The 10,000-nt window shown below is 42.6% G+C and overlaps 1 protein-coding gene across 1 annotated transcript in view; it reads right to left on the bottom strand.

Moving 5' to 3' along the window:
• The window catches only part of LOC135101622 (tyrosine-protein kinase Dnt-like), a 242,808-nt gene extending 239,023 nt beyond the window's left edge, over nt 1-3,785 (bottom strand). The window contains 2 exon segments of the mRNA XM_064005851.1: nt 2,436-2,832; nt 3,543-3,785. The gene's annotated coding sequence lies outside the window, so the exon portion shown is untranslated.
• Nucleotides 3,786-10,000: the final 6,215 nt, after the last annotated feature.

The raw sequence follows: 10,000 nt of genomic DNA, 5'->3' as shown, positions 1-10,000 counted from the left end.
CTCTTCGCCATTGGTCCCTCATTCTATTATATTTTTCCCCTGCAACCCTTAGCAAAATTCTACAGTTCCATATTTTACGTAAAGATATATATTTTTCTTTCCCTACAGCCATTTTCTAATCACTCTCAATATCTTTTCATTTTTCTTCCTCGCTGACTATTTTTTTCCTCCGTCCATTAATTCTACATATATTATTTTCTACCTTTCGCTTACATTTGTACGTTCATGTTATTTTTTTTTTTTCTTTTATTTATTTCTATCTTATCTTTCATGTTTTGTGAGCTGCTTCTGACTGTCATTTCTTTCTTTCTTTTTTTTTACTTCTTTAATTTTCATTTCTTAACGCTTTTCACTCTACATTTTATCTTATTTTTTTTATTTATTTATTTTTTTTTATATTCAGATTGCTGCTTTGACTGTCCTTCCTTCCTTTTTTTTTCTTTTCATATTTCTGTTTTTTTTTCCTGCAATAGTCTATTAGCCGCTTTTTTTCCCCCTTAGATCTGTTGTCCTTGTATTTTCTTCCTTTACTTCAATCTTATATTTCTCTCTTTATTTTTTTTTTCACTTATTTTCCCTTTTACTTCAACCTTATTTTTCATCTTACCTGCCGCTTTGGACTGCCCTTGTTTTTTCTCTCTCTCTTTTTTTTTTTCATGTTACTGTATATTCTGCAGAGGTTTTCCTTTTCACAATTAGTTCCCTCATTAAGCATGATAATTTGCTGTTGATTGATTCGTTGCATGATTCCCGTGATATCCCTCATACAGTATTATCTTCGTCATTACGGTCATTATCATCATTACTCGTCATTAGTGATGTTGTTATCATCATCACTGTGGCCTAGTTACTCACTCCGCCGCCAGGAGGGAAGAATACAGACACCCAGCCACCCAGCTCTCCCCGCGCCGCAGAAGGGAGCTGTAAACGGCGGCGCCAGGGACTATGAGCCGCCTCCACTGTTTCTTGCTTCAACGCCGGCACGGGACTCTGGGACACCTCTCTTTAAAGGAATCTCAGCCTGGTCACGTACTGGTTCAGAAAAAAAATAATATTGTTGTTGATGGTTTTGTCATTAGGCCTATCAGTAGTAGTAGTAGTAGTAGTAGTAGTAGTAGAAGTAGTAGTAGTTATATTTTTTTTTCATTTTTGCATTACTGGAATATGTGTTTTAGTATTTAACATATCAAGTAATCCCTAAACAACAACAACAACAACAACAACAGCAACAACAACAACAACAAATGCCTCTAGAACGTCTTACATAATACAACCAACTATTCAAGACAAAAAACGAAGAGAAAATACTAAACAATCTTTAACGAGAGAAAAAAATAAATAAAATAAAATAAAATAAAATAAAATAAAATAAAATAAAATAAAATAAATAAACAAACAAAAGAGAAGCGACAAGAAACACAAGCAAACTGCAGAATGGAACGCACTCCAAACAAGGAAACAAGGACACAAAGCACAGGAAACAGTAAACCAGGTGAGCAAATAAAACGAGACAAAAAAAAACTGGAGAAAAAAAAATGAAGACCAGGAGAAAAGAACAAAATAAGGAAGAGAAATTGAATGAGAGAGAGAGAGAGAGAGAGAGAGAGAGAGAGAGAGAGAGAGAGAGAGAGAGAGAGAGAGAGAGAGAGAGAGAGAGAGAGAGAGAGAGAAAGAGAGAGACTAATTAACTGACGCCACCTGTCCCTCTCACCTCTTCATGAACAACAAAGACAGATTTCATACACGTGTGAGTTTATGTACGTCACACTCGACCTGTCGTGTACCTAACTTACGCCTGTGTGGATGTTAGGACACTAATTCCGTGCGCTTGTGGTAATCGGCTTTAACTTCTTTATGTACTGTACGTATGTGTGTGTAGGCAGAAGAGGGGAGGGGGGACGGGGGACGGTGTGTGTATTCGTATGCAATCACAGATATACACCAATACAATTAATCTGATTTAATGGTTGGCTTTCTTAAATGTTTCAGTGCTTTACCTCACCTAATTTTCAGAGGCTCCAAAAGCATGTTATTGGCAGTTTTCAAGAGTGTTTTCATCCTTCCAGTCGCAATTCAGCAAAAGAAGACCACATCTGAATCAGCACCATATTCTGAAACACTTCCGCGCCCCACCTCCACTTCCTTCAAAGGCGTCTAGTGATACAATAACGAAACTTCTACATTATTAGGAGGAGAAGCATCCTTGAGAACCCGACTAATCATCTCTGTGATCTTTCAAAACAGTCTTGGTGAGAGAGAGCAAAGCATTTCTGAATAGAGGACACGAACTTCTCACCTCAGTTTCCTTTAAAAGTCCTTATGAAAGAACAACGCGCTTAAGAACATCAGCCAGTGAGTCACGCGTTCCTGTCTCGTGCATTTTAAGAGAAAATAGAAACGAGTAAAGAAGTTAGCGTTACCTGAGGCGCTCTTACCTGGAGAGTGAAGTAAACAGGTGCGTGAGGGCCAGGCCTTGGTGAGCCTCCTGTGTCTTTCTGTCTGTCTGTCTGTCACTCCTCAATGCCTTTCCACACGAGAGAGAGAGAGAGAGAGAGAGAGAGAGAGAGAGAGAGAGAGAGAGAGAGAGAGAGAGAGAGAGAGAGAGAGAGAGAGAGAGAGAGAGAGAGAGAGAGAGAGAGAGAGAGAGAGAGAGAGAGAGAGAGAGAGAGGATGTGTGGTTAGGTTAGGTGAGGTTGAATCAAGTGTTTTCTCTGAGTGACAGAGACGTTTGCTCCCTCGTGCCACAGCTCAAGACGGATTTAGAGTCTCTTAGAGTGTTCCTTCCTCCTCTCCTCCCCCGCGCCACGTCTCGATAAAAGGTCTCTAAAAAGCCTGCCGGGGGAGAGTGTGTCCGATGGCTGTAGAATGTTTTGTTTGTAGTTTTTTTTTTTTTTTTTATCTTTTTTCTAATAATCTGTTTCTTTTTTTCTGTTTGTATTCATGTATTGTTTCGCCCTTTGTTCTTATTGTTTTATCTTTTCCGGGTCTTTTTTTTCAGGATTTGCAGCTCTCTCTCTCTCTCTCTCTCTCTCTCTCTCTCTCTCTCTCTCTCTCTCTCTCTCTCTCTCTCTCTCTCTCACCTGCACTAGACACTTAATTAAGCCTGTTCGTATATATGTAGGTACAACTTTCAACTCCCATGAACTGCATCACACCGCAATATTAATTCACGCACTCCTTTCCTTTTTTTTTTTTTCTGACCAACACACACACACACACACACACACACACACACACACACACACACACACACACAGCTGCCTGTCCAACCCTACACCTGCTTCCTCCTTCCTGCAACGACTCCGTGTGTGTGTGTGTGTGTGTGTGTGTGTGTGTGTGTGTGTGTGTGTGTGTGTGTGTGTGTGTGTGTGTGTGTGTGTGTGTGTGTGTGTAGTGTCGCAGGGAGGAGTGAAGGAGTGCAAGGTGAGGTGCACAGCAGAAGTAGCCTATCTACCACCACCACCACCATCACCACCAGCACCGTGTTTTTGGCATGCAGGTATGCTAATATATCACCTCGCCTCGCCTCACCGACTCAGTACCTGGCCAAGACAGTGTTCACTTTTCACGTGTCGGCGGCAAGTCACGGCGTCACGGGGAAGGAAAAACACGGGTCTGCCTTCCCTAATCCTCCCTACAGAGCTGGGCCGGGCTGGGATTCGGGGAAGCAAACTGGGCGACACTTCTACGGGGTGCCAGGATCGGGCGGCACTGGCACTGCGGACCGGCGGAGCAGCGTGAGAACAACCACACGTCACGAGAGCCAGAGAGGCACTGTGGTGTGCTGCCAGCCAAGGCACGGCCAGCAGCGCCACCCAACCTCCTCCCTCCAAGCCCCGCCCCCGCCCCGGCACCCCCCGCTTGGCCCTCAGCCCGCTCTCTCTCTCTCTCTCTCTCTCTCTCTCTCTCTCTCTCTCTCTCTCTCTCTCTCTCTCTCTCTCTCTGCTGTTTGCTATACGACAGTCTTTGTTTTTTTCATAGTTATCTTTTATATTTTATCATTATTATTGTTTCCCATCTCTCTCTCTCTCTCTCTCTCTCTCTCTCTCTCTCTCTCTCTCTCTCTCTCTCTCTCTCTCTCTCTCTCTCTCTCTCATCCTCTCTGCTAATTTAATCTCCTCCAAAATTTTCTGTCAGCCCATTTCAAAATATACTAAGGATTCATTCACTATTTTGTTTTAATCTGGAAGCGGCGAGTTTCCTTTTTTCCTTCCCCGTTCTGTGCTGCGTGTAATTTTCACTCTCCTTCCTCCTCGTATTATTTCCCGCTGTTAATCATTCCTCCCCTCACACCTCTTTCTTTTCCTCATCTCTCTATTTCCTCCGTTAGATCCGTCAATATCTCACCTCTCTCTCTCTCTCTCTCTCTCTCTCTCTCTCTCTCTCTCTCTCTCTCTCTCTCTCTCTCTCTCTCTCTCATTCCCTTTCAAATCCTTCATTCCTAAAGCGACATCCATCCTGTACACAGACATACCACAGCTTGCTCTCTCTCTCTCTCTCTCTCTCTCTCTCTCTCTCTCTCTCTCTCTCTCTCTCTCTCTCTCTCATCGGTCTTTCACTAAATCTATGCTCCTTTTCGTCTCTTTTTCCTTACTTCCAACTCTAGCGATCCTCTTTTTCCCTTCATTCCATCCCCCCACCTCTCTCTCTCTCTCTCTCTCTCTCTCTCTCTCTCTCTCTCTCTCTCTCTCTCTCTCTCTCTCTCTCTCTCTCTCTACACACCAGCGCACCGAGAGACATTTAACCATTACGCGGAATCTCTGATAAAACCCACGATTTCTGTTCCCTCTTTTCTTTTTTTTCCTTTTTTTTTCGGCAGTATTTAGCAGGAGTGATTTGCATTTAGGTTTCCCTAGCGACAACAGCTGAAGGGATGGACAGGCGACACGGGGTGAGAGCGAGAGAGAGAGAGAGAGAGAGAGAGAGAGAGAGAGAGAGAGAGAGAGAGAGAGAGAGAGAGAGAGAGAGAGAGAGAGAGAGAGAGAGAGTGTTACCATAATACAACACATATTTAGTAGGTGATGGTGGTTTAGGTGAGGTTATAAAGCGCCTCTTTCTTTTTATCTATTCATCTTTGTCTATTTATCACCTCTTTCGTTTTTCCCTTTTCTTTGTGTGTGTGTGTGTGTGTGTGTGTGTGTGTGTGTGTGTGTGTGTGTGTGTGTGTGTGTGTGTGTGTGTGTGTGTGTGTGTGTGTGTGTGTGTGTGTGTGTGTGTGTGTGTGTGTGTGTGTGTGTGTGTTATTGTTGTTACGAAAAGAGCTTCTACTACCCAATACTACTACTACTACTACTACTACTACTACTACTACCACCACCACCACCACCACCACCACCACCACTACTACTACTACTAATAATAATAATAATAATAATATTCTTACGGCAACGACAACAAACTGACAACAAGGAGAAGAACATGCGAAAGATGAAAGAAGAAGACAAGGAGGAGGAGGAGGAGGAGGAGGAGGAGGAGGAGGAGGAGGAGGAGGAGGAGGAGGAGGAGGAGGAGGAGGAGGAGAAATCTTTTGAAGCGTAAAAGGAGCAAGGAAGAATGAATAACAAGAGAAGGAGGACATTAATGGTAACGTGAGTAAAAAGGACAAGACGGAGGAGGAGGAGGAGGAGGAGGAGGAGGGAGCGTGAAAGCAAAGATCATACATACACAAGGGGAAACTAATTAAATGATGATGAGAGCTTGCCTGGTAACTCAGCTGTGAAGGCCGGAACGAGACAGACAGAGACACACAGACACGAATAAAAGATGCGACAGGAAGGAAGACATCTAATTAAAACGCATACAAGTGGTAAAGAGCTGGAAATGATAAAAAAAATATATAAGGGAATAAAGAATGAATGAATGAATGAATGAATGGCACAAACAAGAAAACAACAGAGAAAAGGATAAAAGATGTGAGAGAAAGATGAGAGGTGTAGAGGTGGAAATAAAAGAAATACAAAAGGAAAGAAAGAGTAATGAATGATAAAGAAGCAAGAGAGAAAAAAAGGATAAAATATGAGATGGAAAAGGAGAGATGCAAGGTAAAGATCTGAAAATAACAAAGATTCAAGGGGTGAAAGAGGGAATGAATGAAATTAGGACGCAAACAAATAAAAAAACAAAAACAAGACAAGAGGAAAGGAGAACATGCAAGATAAAAAAAAATAGAAGATGCAAGATGAAGAAAAGATTTAAATAAACGAAAACACAGAGATGGCGGATAATGAATAAGGATAGAATGACAAAGAAACCAAACACATGAAAAAAAGAAAGAAAAAAAGAAAAAAAAACAAGTAAGCAAATATAAAAGGGAAGGAAAACCAGTGTGCACTTTCAGATTAAAGAGCAAACAACCAAAAAACAAGAAACAACACGTGAAAGAATAAAATCAAATTAAAAGAAAAAAAAAGGGGTTGCATTATTATTATTATTATTATTATTATTATTATTATTATTATTATTATTATTATTATTATTATTATTATTACTATTATCATCATCATTACCTTTTTCATTTACCATTGTCATCCGTATTCAACACATCAAACAGGAGGAACAGGAGGAACAGGAGAAGCACACACACACACACACACACACACACACACACACACACACACACACACACACACACACACACACACACGAACATTCACATCACTAACAAGCCACAACAAACCAATCCATTTCCTAGTCCAAGTTCACAAGACAAGGGTTGGCAAGAGAGAAGAGAGAGAGAAGGGAGAAAAAAAAAAAAACATGAAAAGGGGCATCACGCAAGATCACAAATAAAGAACAAAAACATGCGAAATATACGATGACACTCATGAGGTTAGGAGTGTAAGATACTAAAGGCGAAATATTCTCCCCACCCCCTCCTCCCTTTAGACACTGGTAGAGAGAGAGAGAGAGAGAGAGAGAGAGAGAGAGAGAGAGAGAGAGAGAGAGAGAGAGAGAGAGAGAGAGAGAGAGAGAGAGAGAGAGAGAGAGAGAGAGAGAGAGAGAGAGAGAGAGAGAGAGAGAGAGAGAGAGAGAGAGAGAGAGAGAGAGAGAGAAATTTGTGGTTGATGGGAAAACTCAAACAAATGGGTAACGTAGGGAAGAGAGGGGAAAGGGGAAACCTATGCAATCAGAACAAGTGAGGGGAAGAGAGAGAGAGAGAGAGAGAGAGAGAGAGAGAGAGAGAGAGAGAGAGAGAGAGAGAGAGAGAGAGAGAGAGAGAGAGAGAGAGAGAGAGAGAGAGAGAGAGAGAGAGAGAGAGAGAGAGAGAGAGAGAGAGAGAGAGAGAGAGACTGAAATCTCAAATCACGGAAGGAAGAGAAAGAGCGATGAATGAAAGACTTTGGTTGTAAGAACAGAAAACACACACACACACACACACACACACACACACACACACACACACACACACACACACACACACACACACACTGAGGTTAGTAAGGTGGGTGAGTGAGTGAGAGGCTGGAAGCAGACGTAGTTGGTTGCCAGGTGACGGAGGTGAGGAAGATGTCCGAGAGGGAAAGATGAGATGGATTACCTGGCGAGGGGAGAGAGAGGCATAAGAAGGGAAAGCAAAGGTGTCCTGGTGAGTGAGATGAGGTGAGGAAGGGAGAGAGGAAATGGAGACGTGGAGATGCTATGAGGAAGTGAGCATTGGTAAACACACACACACACACAGAGAGAGAGAGAGAGAGAGAGAGAGAGAGAGAGAGAGAGAGAGAGAGAGAGAGAGAGAGAGAGAGAGAGAGAGAGAGAGAGAGAGAGAGAGAGAGAGAGAGAGAGAGAGAGAGAGAGAGAGAGAGTGGAGATTCTGATGAGGAAAACAGACATGGCTTGGGGAGCATAGAGGTCGAGAAGGTGGGAAAATGTAAGACATTCTCTCTCTCTCTCTCTCTCTCTCTCTCTCTCTCTCTCTCTCTCTCTCTCTCTCTCTCTCTCTCTCTCTCTCTCTGTTGTCAGCGTCAGCGATAATTTTCCTGAGCTGGGCGTCATTATCAGCAATTACCTCTGACCTCAACCCCTCTCCCAGCCCCCAAGCCCCTAACCCAACCAATCTTCCCTCCTTCCCATCTCACCCCATTTCCCCCTGCCAGGCCCCCAACCCTCTCTCCGGCAGTCTGGCGTGGGCGTGGCGGGGAGAGGAAGAGGTCAGTGTGAGGAGAGTGAATTCATATATGGAAGGTTAGGAAGGAGGGAGTGTGACGATTCCGGGAAAACAAGATGTGGGGCAAGGGAAGGAGTGGATGGGTGGGTGGGTGGGTGGGTGGGTGGGTGGGTGTGTGTCTGTATGTAAGCGAGAGATTCTAAAACACGTGAGGTAGTGAAATAGCTCTTGTATTTGAATGTAGGAACAGGAAAAGGAGTAGGAGTAGGAGTAGGAGTAGTAGTAGTAGTAGTAGTAGTAGTAGTAGTAGTAGTAGAAGTAGTAGTAGTAGCACCAACAGTATTAACAGTAAAGATCGTAATAAATTTGTACAAAATTAAACAATGGAAAACTCATAGCATAGCTGTAAAAAATAAACAAATATACATAAAAATAGCACTGCAATAATGGCAGTAAAATTCAACTCCCATCTATTTTATCATTTGCAACACGCAGGAAACACAAACGCAAATTCCGAATCCCGTGTTAGTTGATAAATATAAAACAAATAAACATTTATGGCAATGATACTTTTTGGTTATCACATGAACCATAAAGATCGGTTATACTGAAACAAGAAATCTGATACACCCGTTACTCTCTGCCGGTCACTGCCACACACACTCACTGCCACACACACTCACTGCCACACACACTCATACAAACTACATCAAGTGCAAGAGTTAAACAGAATCTTCACACTTTCATTCCTTTCAGAAGTAAACTCCAGGACTCTTAGGTTCTCTCTCTCTCTCTCTCTCTCTCTCTCTCTCTCTCTCTCTCTCTCTCTCTCTCTCTCTCTCTCTCTCTCTCTCTCTCTCTCTCTCTCTCTCTCTCTCTCTCTCTCTCTCCTTCCTTTCATTTTTTTTTTTAGAAAATAAGAGTCAATACATCGCTGGAACTGAATTGCTTTTTTTCATGAACTTTGGAGAGTGGAAAGTTGAGCAAACCTTTTTATTTATCTATCCATCTAGTGAGTAAGAGTGAGTGAGTTTTTTTCTTTTTTTACGTAAGAGGGTCACTGGCCAAGGGAAACAAAAGAGGAAAAAAAATCCCACTGAGGTGCCAGTCCCAAAACAGATGTCAAGAAAATCATCGAAAATTGGAGGATAAATGTCTTGAAACCTCCCTCTTGAAAGAGTTCAAGTCATGGGAAGGAGGAAATACAGAAGCAGGCAGGGAGTTCCAGAGTTTACTAGAGAAAGGGATAAATGACTGAAAATACTGGTTAACTCTTGCATCAGAGGGGTGAACAGAATAGGGATGAGGGAAAGTCTTGTGCGGCGAGGCCGCGGGAGGAGGGGAAGCATGCAGCTAGCAATATCAGAAGAGCAGTTAGCATGAAAATAGCGGTAGAAGATAGCAAGAGTTGCAACAGTGCGGCGATGAGAAAGAGGCTGAAGACAGTCAGTTAGAGAGAAGTTGATTAGACGAAAAGCTTCTGATTCTATCCTGTCTAAAATAGCGGTTGGTTAATTAGGTTAAGCTGGATATATTTTTGTATTTTTCTTTCCTCATTTATTTATTTATCTATTTTATTTTAAAGGAAAGTCTGGCAAACAGCACACACTTTTCCCTTCAGTCAGGGCAAGGCGCTTCCCTCACCCACACCACGCCACCTGAGACAAAGATCCTTTATTTACGCGTAACATTTCCGTTGTTCTCCCACACGACTCATCGTTAACAAAGTAATGTGGGTCAAATTTACGACGTGTGATCAGCGAACACTCTATATTCAATGAAGCAACACTGACGCTGCAACACACGAGCACGTCCATCACGGGGCAATAGTGTGCTACAATCAGGACGCAACTTTTATCTTAATAACATGGGTGAATCATAAAGACGCCCGGGGTA

This window comes from Scylla paramamosain, chromosome 6, assembly GCF_035594125.1.
Source record: "Scylla paramamosain isolate STU-SP2022 chromosome 6, ASM3559412v1, whole genome shotgun sequence".
NCBI lineage: Eukaryota > Metazoa > Arthropoda > Malacostraca > Decapoda > Portunidae > Scylla > Scylla paramamosain.
Note: the sequence above shows the minus strand (reverse complement) of the source record. Positions and strands in the feature narration are given on the sequence as shown.